At 44.8% G+C, this 22,696-nt stretch overlaps 1 protein-coding gene across 9 annotated transcripts in view; it reads right to left on the bottom strand.

Moving 5' to 3' along the window:
- Positions 1-22,696, bottom strand: part of Foxp1 (forkhead box P1) — a 597,317-nt gene that overhangs the window by 547,565 nt on the left and 27,056 nt on the right. The gene's annotated exons all lie outside the window — the stretch shown is intronic.

Raw genomic sequence — 22,696 nt, 5'->3', positions numbered from 1 at the left:
TAAAAAATTGAAAGGAAGGGGGCTGGAGAGATGGTTCAGCAATTAAGGGCACTAACTGGTCTTCCAGAGGTCCTGAGTTCAATTCTCAGCAACCGCATGGTGGCTCACAACCATCTGTATGGGATCCAGTGCTCTCTTCTGGTGTGTCTGAAGACAGCTACAGTGTACTTACATACATAAAATAATTTTTGAAAAAAATTAAAAGAAAGAAAGCACTCAGGTACCTATTTGGTTTTAGCTAAGAGTAAAGTAACCACTGATCTCAGAGAAGAATCTAGAACACAGTTTCACAAAAGGCCCCAGAGTCGTAAGAGACCTTCCAGCCTACCATTAGGGAATTAAGATATAAGAGTTACAGTATATGGGGGAAACTGGAGAAACATGCTGAAGGGATGAGGGAAGAAGAAGGGGAAAAAGGAAGAAGGGAAAGGAAGCAGAAGGGAGAGAGGGGGAATCAGGAAGAAAGAAAAGCAGAGAGGCTGAAGGAAAGCAAAAGAAGAGAAAGTCAAAGGCAGCTAGCACAGAAGCAGAGGGCTCTCGGGTCAGGTCACAGAGGAGCATGGCCTCTTGCGGACCCATCCCTGACTCCTTCCACAGTGACAGGAAAGCCTACGAGAGTGTCAACTAATTCTGACTAGGTGAAGGGTCAAGCAGGAAGCCAAGTGTTTGGGATGGGCCAAGATGCTGGCACCTGCATGGGAAGTGCCTGGTAGGAAACCTCTGTAGGCAGAGAAATCCTGCAATCTCTGTGGCCTCTAGACCTGGCATTTTATGTGGCACTACCTTAGTCTGTAGGTAAACTGGAAGCAGACGCGTGAGATGAGTGGCCAACTTGAAGGTTCATGTATTCTATTATCTTAGAATGCTATTTAAAAACAAAAAACCCAACAACAACAACAAAAGAACAACTGTAATCTGCCTGATTTCCTGTGCTCCATTCTCCCTTCCCTTTCATTTGTTGCTGCTATTGCTTTATGTTTGGTGTCTTTGTTGTTTGCTTGTTGTTTGTTGTTTCTATGAATTTTTGGACATCTCCAGGATGGCGCAGAGGTTAGGCACCCCTGTTCTCCCTTACACTCAAGCGGTAGATGATAAACACATAGACCCCATTCCCACACACCTGGCTTCCTCACTCCATCATGGTTGGTTATCACTCGAGATGGTTGACAAGACAAATCCTAGTTGATTTTCCCCCCCAAAACTAATATGGTAGGGGCTGAAGAGGCAACTTAGTCAGTAAAGTATTTGTCACACAAGCATGAGGACCTGAGTTCAAATCCCCACCATCCCTGTAAAAGCCCATCATGGTAGGTAGCACATGCTGGTAATCCGAGCTTCTGGGAACCAGAGAGAGGTGCCAGGCCCTGGACTGTGCTAGCCAGTTAACACTGCCAAATCAGCAGGCTCTGGGTTCATCGAGAGATCCTTTCTCACAAAGTAAGGGGGGAAACTACAGAGAAAGATATGACATCAACTTCTAGACTCTAGAAACCCATGTGTACGTGTGCATACACGCAATTGGGTTCGATCTGGGATTCATTAAGTTAGAAAATTATAAAAATAACTCCCTTATTAAATCTCTAGGTGTTGTGGAAAGTGCTGTCCCAACTCCAGCCTCCCAGTGTTTGGATGTGAAGAGAAGGTGGGGCTTTTTTGCTGCTGCTTTTGGCAACAAAAGCAGAGAGAAACTGCTTCTCCCAGCTCCCCACAGCCCCGCCCTTCTCCTCTACCTAGAACAAAATACGCCTTAGGGAGGATTGAATTCACGTTGGCCACTGCAACCCACCGCTGGCATCTGGCAATCACTTCAGGACTCGTTCTTAAGCAAACACTTTTTGGAGGGTGGGGGAGCACAATCTCTCGAGGTCCACGCCTCATCTGTGAGAAAAAGTGAGGAGTCATAGTTAGACAACTCAAGGGATCTGCCACCTTTAACCAAAGAGGTGGACTTCAGAATGTCCCTGTCCCAGAAGTTCACACCAAGCCAGTAGATTTAACAAACAATTGGAGGCAGCTAAAGACACATGAAGCGTCATATGGAATAAAATGGGATTCCTCTCTGTAATCCTGCAGGATGAATTTTTGGATGTTGTTTAAGGGGTCAAGACTTTTGATGTAGAGCACATGACATGCAAAGCATCTTCCAGACAAATTTCCAAGATACAAAGTAGAAGACTTGGCTAGTCTGAAGAGATGATAGAATCTTAAAAAGAAGTGAGAGAAACCCACTTCTGTCCTACTTCCCCCAAACTGAATTCAGGTGACTTTAGTCCATGAGGAGCATGGGAAAGCCCTTAGCCCTTGGCACCATTAGGTCATCGAAGATTCAAAAGAGAAAGGAATATAATGGTCACCGGGACTGCGAGCTTTATCCTTTCCAGTATTTCTTTTGCCTTCAGGTTTTTGTTTTGTTTTGTTTGTTCATTTACTTGAGCAGGCAGGCAGGCAGGCAGGCACGCACACACACACACACACACACACACACACACACACACAGCACCTACACAGAGGTCAAAGGACAACTTATGGAAGTGTATTGCCTCCTAATACAACTCGAGCCCCAGGAACGAATCACAGGTTATTAGGCTTGCCACAGTAACTTTACTGTGTTACATGAGTCATCTCACCCCCATTCCTCTTTGGGGATTTAGATTTTTATGCAGGGTCTCACTTTTTAGCCCCAGCTGGCCTAGAAACCCTCGAACATACAGTGAGCCTCCTGCCTCAGTCTCCTGAGTGCTAGGATTACAGACTTAGGTCATCAATCTTGGCTTTAAAACTAACTTTCTTTCTTTTTTTTTTTTTTTTTACCATTACATAGAAGCAGCAGCTTCCCCTAAAAATCAGTGATCCTCAAAATTTAATGTGGACGGACTGGATCACATTTGTGAGGTTAACACACAGATCTCTGGCTCAGAGTAGGAAAGGAAACCCATGGACACGGAATAGCTGGTGAGGAGCAAGTTCTGGGGTGCAACTGCACCATCAGGCGACACGTACACCATGATGCACTACACATTTCTAAGCTACAAAACAGGAGTTACAAAGTTCCTCCCACAAACAGATGTTGACTGTTTGAGGAGAGGGGCTCCGGATTTAAATATTACACAATGCGTACACGTGTCAAAACATCACTTACTGCATTACCAATATGGCCCATTTATGCTTTTATATATTAGTTAAACATTTATTTCAAGGTTAAAGTACTCAGGCTGGGGCGACAGCTCAGTCTGAAAAGTACTCCCTCTGTAAGGATAAGGAATCGAACCCCATCGTGAAACTCAAATTTAAAAAACAAAAAACAAAAACAAGAACAAAAGAAAGGAAAGGAAAAGCTGACAGGGCAAAGCAGAGATGTCATCCCCAGGCAGCTCCCTGGGCTCAGGGCCACTCAATAGAGCCTACGTGGTGAGCTCCAGGCTAGTGAGAGACCACAGCTCAGGAAACAAGGTGGACGGGACATGGGGTGTGCTCTGGTCTCCACATATCACACACACACACACACACACACACACACACACACTTCTCAGCACTACTACAAGCAGGCTGGGCAGGTGGGAAGGGGCTATAAACCTGCCTTTTAACAATTGCTCAAGGGCTTGGGTTTGTCACTCAATGATAGAACATTCTTGGTGACATCACCTACCAACTGCAGGGTCTGAGGCCTTGGGTTCAATCCCAGCACTGCTCTAAAACAAGCACAAAACAACAACAATCAACAAATAGCAACTGTACAGATGCTGGGAACAAATCATAACTGCCACTTTTTAAAATTTCCAGCCCATCTTCATGTTTGTTTCAAACCCCTCTCCCTCCTTCTCCAACCCTTCAAGAACAGCCTGAGCATCTCTCAGATACCGTCATCCACACTGAGCTCGTTCAGGACATGTACTAGACCTGAGTGGAGTCGGATCCTTCTTTATACATCGGGGATAAACTGGGTATGATGGTGATGAGCAGACTGGGACTTGGTGACATCACACAGGACCAAACTTAGCTGATGCAATCACAGCAACAATACTCCTTCAACAGTAGCCTTTGTGCATGGGAAGAACATAGCTAATCTAACAATGAAGTTATGATCAACAGCCCCAGAACAAGCAGACCTGGAAAACTGCTGTTCCCTTCTCTTCCCTTCTTGGGTCTCTATCCCCACATGCCCAAGGACTGAGCACCTCCTCTCATTCACTGGTGATGTCCGAGACTGTCAGAAAGAACTGTAACTTGACACAATTTTCACCTGCCATGCTGACTTCAGAAGATAACCCCCAGGTAAGAAGGGATTTCACTAAAGAGGAAAGCCCAGGTCCAGGGTCAGCATGCTACCACCTAACAGGCAGGGGAGGCAGTGAACCCAGCGAGCACACTGCACATCCACCAGAGAACAGTCATGAAGCACATGAGAACTTAGAGAATTCCTGGGCACTCCACATAAAAGCACCTCCTTCAGCATCCTTTCAACAACCACCTACATCCTGTCCTGCCCGGTGTGGCTTCTCCCTGAGCACCTACCATGCCAACGCTGCAACTGAGAACATGGTCCAAAAACAGTAACACAAGATGGTATCCCCACCCTCAAAGTCTCACAAACCAAAGGTGACCCTTGGGGACTGTCATAAGAGACCATTTTCAAACTTACTGTCTGGGAAGTTGGCAAGAAGAGAAAAGGATAAAGTCAAGGCAGAGATAATAGAAGTGAGGGGAGAATTTTTCCTTCTGACTGACTCCAGTTCCACAGACTCCCAACAGAGCTACTTATAATCAAATAATTTCACCACACACTAGTTTTCCAATATTCCAAGCCCCAAAAATCTGAATTGCTGGACTTGAAGTAATTCACTTATAACCAAGGAACTTCAGATAGATACACCTATGACCCTCTCTTCAAAGATAGATTGGTGCCTTGTCCTTGAAATCTAGACTCTAGGGAGCCACTGATGGGGACTTTTTTGGATAGATGCCACATTTCAGGATCATAAACATGTAAAGGATTCACAGCTAACAGTTCTAAAGTCACAGGGACTCTTCTCAATCACACTGAGTCTTAAGCAAACACATTCATCATTTAAGCACTTCTTAATTATTTCCTTTGGGGCATCACTGGGGTGGGTAGTGTTGCTCTGCCTTTTACGGAGGACAATCCTAAGGGTAAAGATGGCAGGAGCATTTAAGAAATGCTACCACTAGCCAGGCATGGTGGTGCACACCTTTAGTCCCAGCACTCAGGAGGCAGAGGCAGGCGGATTTCTGAGTTCGAAGCCAGCCTGGTCTACAGAGTGAGTTCTAGGACAGCCAGGACTATACAGAGTAACCCTGTCTCAACCTCCCCACCCCCCAAAAAAAGAAAAGGAAATGCTACCACTCCATGAAGAAGACTCACTTAACACATGCGTGACTATGAGAGAACCTTTCATAAGAATGGTGCACTCACGACGTGGCATGGGGGAGACACGCTGCATGCTATGTCCCAGATCCCCAAGTAACGGCACCTGTACCCACCAATAACAACGACAGCCATGCAGAGACACAGGACTGACTTACCAACCCAGCCGACCCTGCCTCTTGTGCATCTGTGCCATGGAGGGAAGCTGTGATACACATCCACAGACAGGAGATAGAGCCAGGGCAGGCAGACACAATGCTGCGGCTACACAAGGTACTAGGAGGAAAACGCCATGGCTTTTAACTCCCCTCAAGTTCCTACCCAAGTTCTGGGCACTAAATGAAACAAAGACACTCTAACCAAAAAAAAAAAAAATCTCTGCAGAGGGTTTCCAGTGGTGAACAGCCACGGAAGACAGATGACACCCGGAGAACACAGCAGCCAGCAAGGCGGCCTCCATTCCAAAGGGATCTCAGGTCAAGAGGTGGCTGAGACATCGCCTTCCCAGCAGGAGTGAGTCACTGGGAGAGTCAGAGGGAGGCAAGGTGGTGGGCTTAAATTCCCCCAGGCTCAGTGGGGAAAGAAAATAAAACTGACTGTTCAGAAAGACCAGCATCCTACGCAGTGGGGACAGAGGCCAAGCCTGGGAGGCACAGCTACAAGGGTGTCTGACGCCTGCTTGATGTACATGGCACAGGCCAAAGAAGGTGACATGTGTCACATTCTAAAACCCATCAGGATGAAGGCTGACCCCCTCACTAACTATAGGGGTGACTTGCATAGGCCTCCATAGATACCCCCGCCCCAGATACTGTCAAAATGTTCCTAAAGTTTAAATTCAGAACCACGAGGAAAAACACTAACCTAAACTCAGCTCATACATTGATGTTCAACCTAGGAGCTAAGAAAGACTGTTGTGCTCTACTGCGGCTGTGGGAGGAGAGGAAAGAATACTAGTAGCTCAGGAACACATATGACAACCGATTTCAGGGTGTTCACACGAATACCAGGTCTACTCAGTCCCAGGTTCTACCACATGGCTGCTTTTGCATTACAACCACAGGACAGAAAAATGCAAAGGTTCACAGTATTTACAGCCTACCCATCAGTGTGTGTGTTATAATCCACGAGAAAGTTTAAATTTTTTGAAAATAGCCAGTACCAGTCTATGTAAGCCTCACTTCCCTATGGATTTGATTGACAGTTTCCTAATGACTAATAACCTGAGTCTCATCATGTGACTCTCTCCCCTGTGTCGTCTTCAGGAAAGCTTCCTCTTGTCGTCTGAGTTATCGTTTTATTTATGATAAATGTTCTTTATATATGTTGGGTGCTAGACCCTTATGAGACATATGACGTGCAAGTATGTTAGCTCACTCCTTAGCTATCTTTTCACTTTTGAAAGTGTCATAAAGACTCACTCCTCAGTTCCTTCTCCAATCTTTGAGCACTTCACCTTCCCATCGCAACCTTAGCTGTGGATGCTATGAGCTGGGTGGCTGCCCTTCATGTTTTCCTGACTGAGCATCCTATTGAGTGTGTTTTGTTTGTGATCAGCTTCTGACAATTCATCAACCATAAACACAAGGGTTTGTCTCTGGATTCCTAGTCCTGCCTGCCCTATAAATCTGTACTGCCGTCCTTATTTAGTACCACTTTAAAATTTTTTACATGTAAATGTAAAAAGCAGGGTCTCCCGTAATCCCAGGCTGCTCCAGACCACATAAGAGAGACAGAGGGTGACCTGGAACTCCTTCCACTCCAGCTCTTACTTCAAAGTTCCAGGGGTTACAGGTGTGAGCCACACCTGGCTAGCAGTGCCCTGTTCTCTTTATAGTAAGCTTTCTAATCAAGAGGCTTAAACCTCCCAACTTTGTTCTTTTAAAAAAAAAAATTGTTTTGCCTATCCCGTGTTCTCTGTATTTCCATATGGCTTTCAGGATCACCTTGCCAACATCTGGGGTTTAGACAGGCACTGCCCTGAACGTGGAGGTCAGAGGACAACGTGTGGGAGGTGACTCTCTCCTTCCACCATCTGGGTGCCAAGGAATCAATTTCAGGCCACTGGTTTTGGCAGCAGATGCCTTTACCCACTGCGCATCCATCGCACCAGCCCCCAGGGTTTGAGTTTCCCAAGCTTTTCTGACAGTACTGTAAATGCTCACTGCTGGAAGTCGCTGTCATTAGTGTAAATTCTAGTCTGGAATTACAAAAAAACACAACGAGTGGATGCACAGGAAGCAGTGACAGAGTCTAAGAGAAACCAACACAAAGCTGGATTCACAGGAAGACTCTCTGAGTAGACCTCCCAGGGGAAGATGCTCAGAGGAGGCCTCCTCCCAGGGGAAGATGCTCAGAGGAGGCCTCCCGGACACTAACATTTCTATGAGGGTGAGGCCGAGTCTGTTCTCCTCACCTATACCCACATGCCCACAGAAGGCACCAAAGAAACACTGAATGAATATCCCTCAACATTAACAGATAATATTTCACTCTGTATTTCCAGTATCAGCTAACAAATAACATTTTCAAACTTTGATTGCTTTCAAGGCAAGTTGTTCCTCACGGTGTGGATTGTTGATTATTAATAATAAGGAAAATGTTATCAAGTAAAAAAAAAAAATCTGGTAAAGGACAAATAAGAAGCTTAAGAAAAGGTCATGAGACAAGAACCAGCAAATGGACAAACAGACAAAGCCATACAGTCTCGACAACGGCATCAGAGCAGTAGACTCAAAGTTGGGCTGCTGTAGAAGGGGCTACACTGTAGGGGTTAAAACCAAATGACCACAGCAGTCTTCTGTCGTCAGAGACAGTGGTAGTCAACACAGTCAATGTTCATGACAAACGTTTCATGAACATCTTCTCATTGGGTCCTTGTGACAGTACCCAGGCAAGTTCACAGGGTTGTGGCCCCCTTCCAAAGGCTCAGCCTCTGCTGACTTACAATGCTGTCAGAACAATCCATAGCCAGAAGGATGCATAGGAGGAATTTTGGATTGTGGTCTTTTCCCAGGCCTGTTATTCCGGTCCATGAGCCACGTGGCAGCAGCGAGCCAGAGCCCAGTCAAGTCACAGGATCAACAGAGCACACAACAGACACTCCATGGTAGAAGTCCTTGCTGCTGAGCTGGCTACTCAGGCCCCTATAGGAAGTGAAATTCCTGCTAGGATCCCCTGGACACTGCCTGGACTGAGGAGCTGCTCCAGTCATCATCGAAATATGGACAGCAGAGAGCTAGAGGTTTTCACAGGCCAACATGACCAAGGACTGGCCAACCTGCTTCCAAGAGCACATCCTACTCTTTGTATAAATACAGATATAAGTACACATTGAATACATAGGCACACAACAAATACACTTAAAATGTAGCAAACATTCAACATCCTTAAACCAAAATAGTAAGAAGCCCATAACCAAAAAGATTTAAAAATTTTTGCTACCAAACCCCATACCAACCATGGGGCCTGAGACAGTGTTTTTCCCCATGTAGGGCAGTGCTGGGCTTGGATACAGAGGTTGGCTCAAATGCAGCATGTCCCTTGTTAGAGTAAATCCACTCCCCTTGTATGCAAGGCCTTTGCATCCCTATATGATTCCACTGATCGGTTCTTCCAGATTTTCAATTACTAAGTCATCAGCTCTCTGCATGTAATATTTACGCCTTCCAGCCAATTGACTCTCTGCAGCCAAGACTAACTAAAACGAAGAATATATGGGCATATTTGGAAGCACCCCTGATCAGCAGCCATTTCTTCTGAAAAGAAAAAAGAATAGTATAGGAGTTGGGAGGAAGGATTTCTGCTTTGATAAAGTTCATCTTGAGACCTTTCTCCCTCGCTGGTGCAAATTTTAAATCATTTTCTTGCTTTCACATAGTAAATTTGCTGCTACATGTCCAGATACGCTGGGGATCAGGTTACAGTGTGAAGGAGAGACGATAAAAACAATCTGCATGCTTCCATCTGGCTCTCCTGAGCAAGGTCTAGAGATGTGTAATATGAGAGACCATGCTAGCACTGCAGTGGGCAAGACAGAATGTCACCGAAACAAATCTTCCAAGAGGATCTGAGAAGCCGGGAGGGTATCAGTCACCAAAATTTACTGTGAGGGCATTTAAAAAGAAAAGGAGAAGAAAGACCAGACATTGCACGCCGCAGCGCGTTGTTTCAGAAATGGATGAAGAGTTGAGTACAAACCAATACATCCAGGAAGTCCACCCTAGAGAGGCACTGTTCTTACTGAAGTCAGATGCAGGGGTGGGGGCATGAGGACTAAGGGAGGAGGAAGAGGGGGAGCGAGGGAAGGATGGATGGATGGATGGATGGATGAAGGAAGGGAGGGAAGAAAGTTAAAAAGGCAGGCAGGCAGATGGACTGCGAAGATGGCATATCTGCTGAAGTGCTTACCAAGCAAGAGGATCTGAGTTCGATGCCCAGAATTCAGGTAAAAAAGCCTGGCACCTGTGACCCATTCCTATAATCCCAGCACCATGGAAGGGGAAGCCAGGCAGATAGATCTCTAGGGCTGAGCCCCAGGACAGTGAGCAACCCTATCTCAAAAAGAGAGACAGTACCTAAGGCACAACACCCTTCATACACGCCCATACACATGCACACACACGCACATGCATGCACACATGCACAGACATATATATGTACATGAACACACACACGCGCACACACACACACTCATGCCCCCGGGGTATGTATTACCACAGTCTTATCCAACTTTCAGGACTCAAGATTCAAGCTCTAACTATGGTCAGACTTTGCCTCTGCCACGTGGCACTGTGCCACACGACACAGATTTTTTTTCCCCCAGTATGAAAGAAACCAACAAGTCCAATATAAACACGGGCTTTCCAATATATAAAACTTAAGAAAAGCCAGGGTCTGCTCAGAAGACATTAAAACGCTTTATACATCAAAATCACGAGGGTTAGGTAGAAATGCAGCATTAAAATAATTTACAAAATGGCTCGACAATGAACATTTTCCTCCATGAAAAAACAACACCCTTAATGTTTTTCATATGGCACATAAATTTTACAATACCTGCAGGAATATTTTCATTGGTTAAGCCAACACCATTGGTCTTTTTAGCTCTTAAGCATATTACGATTTTTTTGCCTTTTTATGGCATTTTTTGTTGTTGTTTGCACCCAATGTAATAAGCTTTTGAGAACAAGAAACAAACCGCAATAAAAAGAAGAAAGGAGAGCCCTGTGGACTGCCACTTTCAGTGGGGGCGGAGTGATCTGAATCTTGCTTTTATGGCTGCTATCTTGAGGCAATTAGTGTAAAATAATTGTCTGCACAGGCCAGGGAGAGAGGCTAAGTTGAGGCACTCGACCGCCTTCCGCCTTCCCGAAAAGGCTCTCCCTGCAGCCTGCTGCAGCAGATGTTGGCTGTTAAGGCTCGCAGACAACACAGTTCATGACTCTTCGAAGACGGCTGTGTGCCACATCTGCAGCCGGTGAAACAGAGAGCAGAAGCGTGGCAGACACACAGAGGGGAGTGTGAGCAGCCGGGCCAGAGGAACTGTCTTGAAGGCTGGCCTAAAAATAGACACACACTCATACTCCTCCTCCCTCCTCAGCCAGCTCATAAAACCGGGCCTGCCTGTCCTATTATGGAGTCAGTCTATGGCAGGCACTTCCTGCGTCCAGCTAGGGCTGCGGGTAATTCAAGAGCAAGAGGCAGGAGTGGAGGGAGGCAGGGCTGTGCCGCATCCTCCAACTGCAGCCCGGAGCTCCGAGCCTCGGTACAACTGGGCTGTGCTCCAAGTTCAGCTGGGCCCCCAGAGAAAGGCAATGCTTGTGTTTAGCCCGCACAATACTGACATAACATTAACAGATTTACATATGCAAAACTGTGAAGCAACAGGCATTCCCCCTCAATTGACCCACAGCTTGTAGTGTCTGCCGAGTTATTCCCCGCTCCGGCTCTGTAACCAAGTGGGCGGCATGCGAATACCATCTGGGTACCACTTATTGAAAACTGGCAGTCGCTCTGTAATAGGCAAGCTGGCAATAAGAGGGAAGGGAATAAATTGCATCATTTAGTTAACATCCACTTGCTCTGCGGCTGTTAAAAACCCATGACTGAATAATAATTTGGTTATTCCTTTTGCCAGAAACTGCTGTCAGCCAGCTTGTACCAGGCCTGCTGCTGAAGCCAGCTAGCAAAATTTCCACTTCAACAGAATTGGGAAGGAGCAGACGAAATAGGCATGGGTCTCTGGGCGTGAACAGTGGCGACTCCGGTGGTGACATGGGTTTCTGCAGCCTTCTACTGTCCTGGTCACCTCTGAAACTGGTTGACACCAAGCCCTGGTGAGCCACATAGCCAGGCTGGGCCACAGAGCCAAGCTGTGGTGTACAGTAAAGCCTTTGATTAGCTGGGATCGGAGGGTGACTGTGTTAAGTGACAACTCGTGGCTCTCAGAGGGCTGTGGAAGCAGATGTGGTCAAGCAAGGACTGTTCCATGCTCCCGAGTCCTACCTCAAAACAATCTGGGCTGGCCCCTAGGAAACCTGTGTGTCCTCATAAGCCTGTGCTTACAGCCACATGTCCTACTTCTCTCTGGTTTGTTTGACAGCTTCCAAAGACAACTGACAAAGAAGGTGACAGGGACCTTAGCCCGCCACATAAAGGCGGAAGTGAGGCTCGCTAAAATCTCCTGTGTTTGAAGTGGTTCTCTTTTGGATGTATTCATAAAGAAATTCTCTTACTACATACCACTGTGGAGGTGCCCATATACACGTGCATAGACAGTACTTTCCTTTTCTATCTCTTTTAGAAAATTTGGGGCTGAAACAGACAGAAACAACCAATGTTATAATCTTCCTCTTTTTTGTTTTTGTTTTGTTTTGTTTTGTTTTGTTTTTTGAGACAGGGCTTCTCTGTATAGCTCTGACTGTCCTGGAACTCACTCTGTAGACCAGGCTGTCCTCAAACTCAGAAATCTGCCTGTCTCTGCCTCCTGAGTCCTGGGATTGAAGGCATGCACCACCACTGCCCGGCGATATATCTTTTAAAGAGACATAAAAATATATAAGTATTACTGAGTAGGTAGCTCAGTTGGTAGAATATTTACGTAGCATGCATGAAGTACTGGCTTAGATTCCCAGGACCACATGAAGTAAGAGCAGAGATGCATACCTGTAATGCCAGCAGACAGGAGGTAATGACAAGGGAATAAGATGTTCAGTCACCCTCACCTACAGTGGGAATTCAAGGACAGCCTAGGATACAGGAGAAACTGTCTCAAAACAAACAAACAAACAAACAAAAAACCCAACATGCCATTTGCAAAAGATACAAATATTCTGTGTGATATAAATCTCTTTCTAATTATCTTTTACTTACCTTTCAATAGTTTATATTTTTATGTAGCTATAGCATGAGTCAATTACTCTTTAAGCTCTGAAAGGTAGCCAGCATCTGTGGCATGGGCTGGAATCCCAGCTACTTTAGAGGTAGAAGCAGAGGACCACAGTTTCAAGGCCTGCCTGGGCTATAGGGCAAACTGGAGTCCGGGCAGTGCAGGTTAATGAGACCCTGTCTCAAGATTAAAAACACAAACAGGGTTGGTTATGTACCTTAGTGGTAGGGAGTCGGCCTAGCATGCCTCACACTGTGGGTTCAAACCTCAGAAAAACAAAACAAAACAAAACAAACAAACAAACAAAACATTCAGAACAAAGGGGGCCATGGTCAAGAAAAAGGCAGCTTGCTGATCGTGTGTTTAATCCAAGTTTTACAAAGGCAAGACAAGGGCATCTGCAGTGTTGTTAGTGGCAAAAATATACATTTACCAAACCTAAGCCTACAGTCCCTCTGACGTCTAAATTTGGGGAAGAAAAGTTAAACAATGTTTCAAAGCCCCAAACAGATTAAAGACTGCTCAGTTTTCTAAGCAGGGTGGTCTTGCTGACAAGAACTCAAGTCTGCTGTTGGTTGGATGGAAACAGGCAGAATTCCATCATGAACCAGAAGGAAGATAAAGGAGACGAGACCAAATTGTTATGTATTTGACAAACCACCGCAGTTGTAACTTACCATGTGTTTAGGGAAACTCTGGTAATGGTTATTTTCAAAGGAACAACAGTAGCCAAGAAAGATAATAGGCTGGGTTTTTCCTCCCAGAGTCAGCTTATGATTGTAATCTCACCTTGCTCTAAATAGCTTACAAGGCAAAGAAAAGACAAAGTCAATTCTCTATCTAGAGATATCACAAGATTGCTAAAACTGTAAAGCAATAAGCTGAATTTGTTCCGGGAAAGGATAAGAAAACGATCCTTCCAAGACACTAAGCTAACAATAAATTTGTTAAAAGGAAGCAAAATAGCTATTCGGTTTGGAGGATTTGTTTGCTTTATTTTCTGAGACAAGGTCTTACCAGATAGCCCTCGCTGGCCTGAAGCTTTCTATGTAGACCAGGCTGGTCTTTCTATGTAGACCAGGCTGGCCTCATAAAGATTCTCCTGCCTCTGCCTCCCAGAGTGTTGGGATTAAAGGTGTTTATCACACACCAGCTCAGAACAGCTATATATTCACATGTAAACATGTGCAGACAGATCTATAATAACAAAATCAGTAGGCTGTCCCAGAAGTGTCACTAGCATGAGTTGGGGAAATGGGTATGTAGCAAAGTTCTGTCACTAACTGACCCCAGGCAAGTCACAGCTTCTCAAGACAGGATTTATATATCCAAAGAGTAGCCCAGGCTGGCCAAAAAGTCACCATGTAGCCAGAATGACTCGATTTCTGATCCTCGAGCCAGCACCACGCCTCTAATGCTGAGATTAAAGATTTGGCCACCATACCCAGTTTGTGCAGGGCTGGGGGCTAGAGCTGGAGCCAAGGGCTGCAATGGATGCTAGGTAACCATTTACCAACTTCAACAACCACTACAGTCCCCAGCAGCTCAACAAGGACCCATCTATCAGGACAATGCAAAGGTACCCTATGAAAACAATCCCAGTTACCAAGGGTTTCAAAAGGTCCCCTTTTACGCGGTGAACTGCCTTTGGAGTAAACACGGATCAGGTTTTGATTGGTTGTTGTTTTTTAAACATGCATGTTGAAGGACTAGACTGCCTTAGGTGAATTCTTATCTTCAGAACAGTATATATTCTTTAACACTTACTTAAAATCCAAAAAGTATCCAGTGGCTCGAAGTTACTTTTTTTTTTTTTTTTTTTTTTGTTTTTTTTTTTTTGGTTTTTCGAGACAGGGTTTCTCTGTGTAGCCCTGGCTGTCCTGGAACTCACTTTGTAGACCAGGCTGGCCTCGAACTCAGAAATCCGCCTGCCTCTGCCTCCCAAGTGCTGGGATTAAAGGCGTGCGCCACCACGCCCGGCCGAAGTTACTTTTAATTCCGTAGTAAATGGCAATACACAAAATTCACCTAATAGAGAGGCCATTCTGGTAACATGCAGAAACCAAGAGTTGACAAGTCTAAAGAATTTACGAGCTTAGTTTTGGTAGAAATTGGAAAATACAGCTTTCCTAGAATCGGTGTTTTTAAGCTGTGGTGGCTTCCCCCCACCCCCATTCCATGTTTAAAGGAGCCAGGGTCCCATCTCCCTTTCCTCTGCCTCATTCACCCTGACTTTTTCTTCCAGTAAACTATCATGTTTTGTTTTCCTAAATCACTTTAAATAATGCCTTTATCTCCTGGAAACTGTCTGAAAGCCATGCCAGTTTCTCGTTAACCCTCACCACTCTACTGTCTTTCAGGGGAGGAGACAATGTACTCTCGGGACTATTGGGCAGTGAAGTGGGTGATGGTTTTTCCCAGGAGGGGTCAGGGTGTGAGCTACTAGCCACAGCACCCAACTTCTGACACTTGACATTCACAAGCCAGCTGGCCAGAACTAGTGGTCAGTTCCCCAGGAAAGAAAGTAAGGCGGCCAGCCCACAAGAAGCAGGAATTCCCACTTTGGCCTCATTAACAAAGGAGCTTATGGGCTACGATGGAGTCACTGTTAGCCAAGTCCACCTGGCTGATCTTGTAAAGAATGAAGAACTACTCGCTGAGTCTGGACAGTGTAACCAACAAACCTGAAGGGCTGTTTCTGCAATGTTAATGACCCAACTTCTGCGATCAAGTTACGGTTCCACGTGTTTCTCCTAAGGTCCCTTTGAAAAGCTGTGGTGATGGACGGCTGGGCCTGTGGCCATATCTGTCCTGCGCACTCCTCAGTTCTATGATACAGAGTCAATACAGCATGACTTGTAGGTTGGACGCACGAATCTTGCCCCTTCTCTGTGGCTGTTGAGATGCCAGGGTGTGTAAAGCGCACTGCCCATACTCAAAGCTCACTTCTGAGAGGGCCTGGGACCCCAAAGCCAGGGAGCTGTGGCGCCTGTAGAGCCCACTCCACAGACATTCACTGATGTACCTACCGCCTGACCCACTACCCCGTGGTACATTGCAGCCACACAACTAGTCTTCATGAAAAAAAAAAAAATCTTAAGGGTCTGTCATCACTATGATCTAGAGAAAAGGGGAAATTACAAAGGCAAGTGAGGAGAGGCAGGGCAAGCCTCAGGAAAGGAGGGAAGGAAGGGAAGAAAGGGGGAAGAAGAAAGCCCACAATGAAGACAAACAAATTGTGAAACCTAGAAATGAATACTCAAGGCTGAATTCCAACACAACTGTCATGGCTGTCACTTTAAGGAAATAAAACTCTTATCAAACACAAAAAGGGTTCCAGGGAATTCAATCTATGTGGAATTTACATAAATTGAAAATTAGAGGATTCTGAAACAATTCAGGTTAAGTAACATACTCTTCTCCCAGGCAGTTAGGGTGTTTATCCCCACCCCAATTCCGACCTATCAGGAGGCTTTTCTAGACAATGTGACAAGGGACTCCCCCACTTCCAGGTCAAGGGTCAAACAGCTGGGTCGGAGAGCAGATTTGTGGAAACTCAGAGAAAAGGCCCTTTTGCGTGTGGAAAGGTAGACAACCATGGAGGCTTCCCCAGGTGTGGAGTGGGATGCTCTCCCAGGCATCTTCAGGATTCTATGTTCCTGCAGTCTGAGCTTAGCGGATTCTTCCATGGCTCTGCACAGCACTGAGAACTAGCTACTGAGAGCCACATACAAGAGCAACAGGTATGTTTTCTTTCTTCAGTGACATCCCAAGCCAAAGAGCACTTCTTGGGGACCCGAGCATACAGAGGTCAGTGCAAAAGAGAGAATTCTTGTGGGGAATTCCTCCTGACAGGATTGCCTGACACCTTGTTGACCTAACTCAAGGCCGGGCCACTGATGAGCAAGGCTAGGAAAGCTTCGGGACCTCTCTGTAAGCAAGGTGGTCAGCATTGCTTCTCCTACTGATGGCATCTTTTGGTAACGAGGCTCCAACTCTTTGGGGGCTTGGTTCCCCCCAAAAGAGGTTGAATAGTAATGGGGACTGATTCGTTGCCTTAACTTTTAAATTTAAGCACTTAAAAACACATGGATACTATATATTTTCATCGGCTTGTTTTTTCCCACTGAGTTCTATTTTTTATTGATACTATCTCAAAAGGCTGCAAAAAACAAAAACGAAACAAAACAACATATATACTTTCCCCACTCCTCTATTTCTCTCCTTTTACTCCTTCCTCTCTAATCCTCACAACAGCTAGAATCAGTCCTTACTGCCCTGGGAGAAATGAGACAGAGGACAAAGGGAAAGCAGGCCGTGCACAGTGGAGAACACCTGTAATCCTAGCTTTACAGAGATGGTGACTACAGGGTGGAAATTCAAGCTCAGCCTATGTCATACAGTAAGTAAGTCTGGGCCCAGCCTGAGTCACAAGTGACCCTGGCTCAAAAAAAAAACAAAAAACAAAAAACAAAAAACAAAAAACCATAATAAACTGGGAATAGATAAATGGCTCAGCAGTTAAGAGCACTTGCTGCTCTTGCAAAGGACTCAGTTCATAACTGCCTTTAACTCCAGTTCCCAGGGTAAGACACATTTTTCTGGTCTCTATAGACACTGCAAGCATGTGGTACACACACACACACAGACTGACACACACACACACACTGACACATAGACACATACACAGGCACACACATATTTATAAAAATAAACTTTTAAACAAAACAAGCAAGCCAGTAAGTAACGTCAGAGTGGATACCAGGAGAAATCACACTGCTGCTAAGGAATTAGCACTTGCCAACTATGAAGAAAAAGTCCTTTGAATCATACTCTACTTATGATTTACTCAGGGAACGTAAGGACCTGGAGAGGTACCCAGGGCCCTTTACAGGCATGGGAACTGAGGCACAGTGTGTGCCTCTCCCAACTCATAAACGAGAGACATAAAGCTGGCTAAGTTCATCCCTAGCCATGCACAGTTGGTCCCCTGCAGGGTTTGGTCCCTACTGGCAGACTGAAGCAGTGAGATGGAAAGTATGCAAAAAATTAAAATTAAAAAAAAAAAAAAGAATTAAAACAAGAACCCTGTAACGTTTAAACTGTGGGAAGACAGTCCCCATCCTTGAACAATACAGTCTAAAAACTGCACAGAGCATTCACAAAGCGCTCAGTCTTAGGACATCTAGAGCGAAGGTACGGGGGCTATGCTGTGCTGCTGTCTGTAAAAGGCTGGAGCACCTGTGTGCCTGAGAACAACCCTGCAGATACCTAGAGGTATCTCAAAGATACATTAACTCAAGAAGTTAATTTTTGACCTCTCAGCAACTGAGAGTCCACCATTTGGTTATACATTGAATCCTTATGGTTAATCTTAACTTGTGAGATTTATGTCCTGCCTTTACATATGAGATAACAGGACACTTGCAGACGCCAACTGCAGCAGCGTTACGTCAGCGTCATCCTTCAGAGCCTACTAGGGCTCTTTCCACAAGAACCGAGTCCCCAGGTCTTCCCCTCGTCTCTCCATTTCTGTGCTGGGTGAACGTGCATTGTATTTTAACATTACAAACCAAATGAATCTCAGTGGCAAAGGCTTCAAATATTTTATTTGACATGTTAGATACAATAATGAGAATGAAATCATTTTTCAGTTCTGACTCTACCTCATAATCTTCACATGAACCAGACTTGCTGAGAGCCCTTGAAGAGCACAAAAAGCGATAAAGAATATTCCAATTCTCGAAATAAAAGCTTTAGGAATAAACTTTCTGGTAAGCTTTCTCATCTTCCTATGCTTTTCTGAAATGCCTTTCAAAACTTTCAAACTAAGCACATATCAAAAGATGTTTGTCAAAGTCAACGTTTCTTTTTTTAAAACCATAACTACCAAAGTAAAACAAGTTCATTGTATAAAAGACTGTAAACAAAGCAGCATAAATAAACCCAGGGCCAGGGTGCAGGCCTGAGGCTCCCACCTCCACTGTGGAGACAATGAGTAGAGGAACAGCCACTGGGGTGGGCAGAGGCTGCTACAGGCACGTTCTAGATTCCTTTACCCCCCACCCCCCTTCTCCCAGAGAAATGGTTTAAAATTTCCCAGTAAAGCAGGTTCAGTATGCAGATCCTTGAATGCCTGGGTTCAAATTCTAACTCACTTATCAGACACATGAGCCTAAAGTAATGAACTAGTGACCTCTTCAGGCCTCAGTTTCCACAACAGCAAGGCTAATGGCGCAGAGCTGATAAAGCACCATTTCTCTCTCAGGAGTCATGTGGTGAGGATTAAAGAAATGTCCCAAGCTAATGATGTTTACAGCCAAGACCAGCAGAAAAGTCCTCTTCACTTTCAGAGTGAATCGGTATCCAGTAGGGAAAAAACAAAAGTATGCAGCATCCCAAAGGGCTCGGGAAACTTAACCTGGAGGAAAAACGAAACCCAAAACCCAGGAAAAATATGAAGACATGAAAACAGATTGAATCTAGAAACCCATAGCTAAACAGAGACAGATTTTTTCTCTTTCATTTTTCTTTTTAATTTTCACTCTATCTTACTTCGTGGTTCAAATCCTAATGATTCACTGATTCACCTCAGATACATGCTAAACTTCTCAAGGGTCTGGGAAAGACGTAAATGGCTCTATCCGCAATTACTTTTTTTTTTTTTTTTTTGGTTTTGGGAGACAGGGTTTTTCTGTGTAGCCCTGGCTGTCCTGGCACTCACTTTGTAGACCAGGCTGGCCTCGAACTCAGAAATCCACCTGCCTCTGCCTCCCGAGTGCTGGGATTAAAGGCGTGCGCCACCACGCCCAGCTTCTATCCGCAATTACTGTCCTTGATTTATTGATTTATTTACTTATTGCCACTGAATATCAAATAACTGAGGATTAAAAAGAGAAAGAATTAAAAGAAAGGAAGGAAAAGAAAAGGAGAGGAAAGAAAGAAAAAGGAAGAGAGAAAGAAAATAGAGACAGACAGACAAGAGGAGGGAGGGAGGGAGGGAGGGAGGGAGGGAGGGAGGGAGGGAACAAGGTGGCAGGTTTGGGACACCATTGCCACTCTGAGGTGACTTCAGTGGGATACACTCACTCTGCAGCCCCAACCAACCAGGGAGAAGCCACTATGAAGGAGCAGCCTTCTAGAATTGAGATTCTCTCAAGAGACAAATTATGTAACTAGAGGCATAAAATCTCCTGGCCACTTCAAAAATATTACCAACAAATACAGAGAAAATGGTTTTCTCTAATATTTATGCACTTCAGAGATTCTGAGGAGACTAACACCTAAAGTGGGTAGCCTGAGTGTTGAGTTTGGCGTTCGTGTTCCAGCTTCAACCCCCCCAAAGGAGTAAACAGAAAAATTTCCAAAGGAAACAATTTCTGCAGTGTAAGACTCTCAAGACTCCATCCACAAAAACATTCTATAAAATGTCAAGACATTTATAAGAGTAAAGTGTGCCATAAAACAAAATGACAGCGGGGCGTGGTGGCGCATGCCTTTAATCCCAGCACTCAGGAGGCAGAGGCAGGCGGATTTCTGAGTTCGAGGCCAGCCTGGTCTACAAAGTGAGTTCCAGGACAGCCAGAGCTATACAGAGAAACCCTGTCTCGAAAAACAAAAAAAAAAAAAAACAAAAAAAACCAAAATGACACAAATTATAGGATACTCTATTTGTTGATTCTGAATACACAACATGTGACCACCCTTCCCCTAAAGTACATCTGGAGTGATTCGAACACAGGGCCAAGTCCACACCACCATCACAGTCTGGTGAGTGGTGTGCCTCTGTTCAAATGGAAAGCTCGAATGTACATCGAAATACAAAGCACTGGAAAGAGAGATGGCTCAGTCAGTAAAGTGCAGACCACAAAGGCATGAGGGCCTGAGTCAGAGCGCCAGCATCCATGGAAAAATCCAGGCAAGGTGTGTGTGTGTGTGGGGGTACACCCCCATAATCCAGTGCAAGGGAGCTGGAGAGAAGGACCCCTAGGGTTTGTTGCTTGCCAATCTAAGCTCAGGTTCAGTGAGAGACCAGTCTCAAAAAATAAGGTAGAAAGAGATTGAAAATTACACCCACCATTAACCTGTAGCCAGCTCTCTCTCTCTCTCTCTCTCTCTCTCTCTCACACACACACACACACACACACAGAGAGAGAGAGAGAGAGAGAGAGAGAGACAGACAGACAGACAGACAGACAGACACACACACACCCATGACAATGGCCTAGACAGACAGACGTCGGTGGTCTAAGCCATGAGTCCCACGAATCTTCCCAGGTTTCTCAAGGCACAGCGTATGTATGAAGTCATAATGAACATTTCACCTTCCTGGTTTAAGTAGAACATTGCATTTTTCACTCAAAAACCTAATTTTAATAATTTCAGAGACAACTATCAAAACAGAGGACAGTTCAGTCTCCTTGGGCTGCTAAACACCAATCCAACAAAACCACTGTAAGACACTGACCCGACCCTTCCCATCTCTTCACCGCTACTCTCTACCACTCAGCTACCCAAACAGTGCAGACAGAATTAAAAGAATGAAAATGTATTACTAATGCAAATCCCGATAAGGATTTCCACACTATTTCTTCAAATGTATCAATGGCCTCTTAACAGTTTCCTTCACTCTACATATATACTTCAGCTTTCTGGAACAAAATTATCATGACAACTTCACCACACATGGAAATTATCTTTTAGTAAATAGCTGCCCCTAGAAGAAACCTCATGTAGACAGTGAGAGAAATACATAAAGCGGAGCTCTTGACAAATTAACTCAGCTCCAAACAGAACCACATGAGAACAAATCCACTAGACGCTATTCCACCACGCAGAAACCATGCAAGAAGACAAGAAAAATAAACACGGAGAGACACTTCAATCTATGAGAAGTCAAGCCTCCTTTTGTTTAAATGCCATAACAAGTCCTAAGGAAAATTCAACAAGATGATCAAATATGAAAGACACAAAGCCACAGAGCTGTCACCCTACAGAAATAATTACTAAGAGACTGCAAACGGACTGTCGTTTCTAGCTGTGAACAAACTGTCCTAAAATGCTTGTGAGAAACATCAGAAATAAAGGACCGACTGTTTTCTTGGTCAGAGAGAGAGACACAGATTCTTCAGAGATCATTAGCTAATTCAAACCTCAACCAACCAATAGGAAAATGAAAATTATTTATAGCATAAAATTCAAAAGGTAGTTTAGAAAAACCACCATCACTGAAACGGTGTGGAATCAGCAAAGAGACGGGAGACAAATGGATGGAAATACCGGTCGTTACAAGCATGGGAAGCATCTGAGTGTCCCTGCAGGCCTCAAGCTTCCTATTCTGGGTTATCAGAGAGTTTATCATCTTATTCTTGACTCTTTGGAAACTAGCTGCTGTGACAGCAGGGGCAGCATCCCTCTGATATCTGCTCCAGCGTTTCAGCCTCCTGGCCTTCACTCTCTCCTTTACCACATTACTGCTAAGTTTCCAGAAGGCTAACAGGAAAAATATGAACCATATTGTTTTTATTATTTTTATCTGAAGGCTTGAAGTATTCCTGAAAGTTCTGCTTTGTGGTCAGCAATGCAGATTTCTGACACCTTTGAATGCCATTATCTCTGGCCCATAATATTAACTGAGAAGACAGGCTCTGCCAGGTTTACTAGCATATCTGCTGGGTGTGGTCAGCTCTCAGTTCTCCTGCTCTGTATTGAGTTTTTTAGGTAGCGTTGCCCAGTGTGCCACAGGTCAGAGTTAACTCCATTCTAAGCCCCGAAAAATTCATTACTCAAATGAACGTGTGTGAGCGTTTCTTGTGACAGTGGCCAAATCTAGATACTGTAAAATCGCAAGCTTTATTAATTTCACTTCATTTCTGCACCAGATTTTAATCAGTGCACTTGGGGGGGTGGGGGGAAGCACCATG

This window comes from Mus caroli, unplaced genomic scaffold (genome assembly GCF_978045245.1).
Source record: "Mus caroli unplaced genomic scaffold, Mus_caroli_1 scaffold_7, whole genome shotgun sequence".
Lineage (NCBI taxonomy): Eukaryota > Metazoa > Chordata > Mammalia > Rodentia > Muridae > Mus > Mus caroli.
The sequence above is the reverse complement of the archived record's forward strand: the minus strand, read 5'-3'. Positions and strand labels throughout refer to the sequence as shown.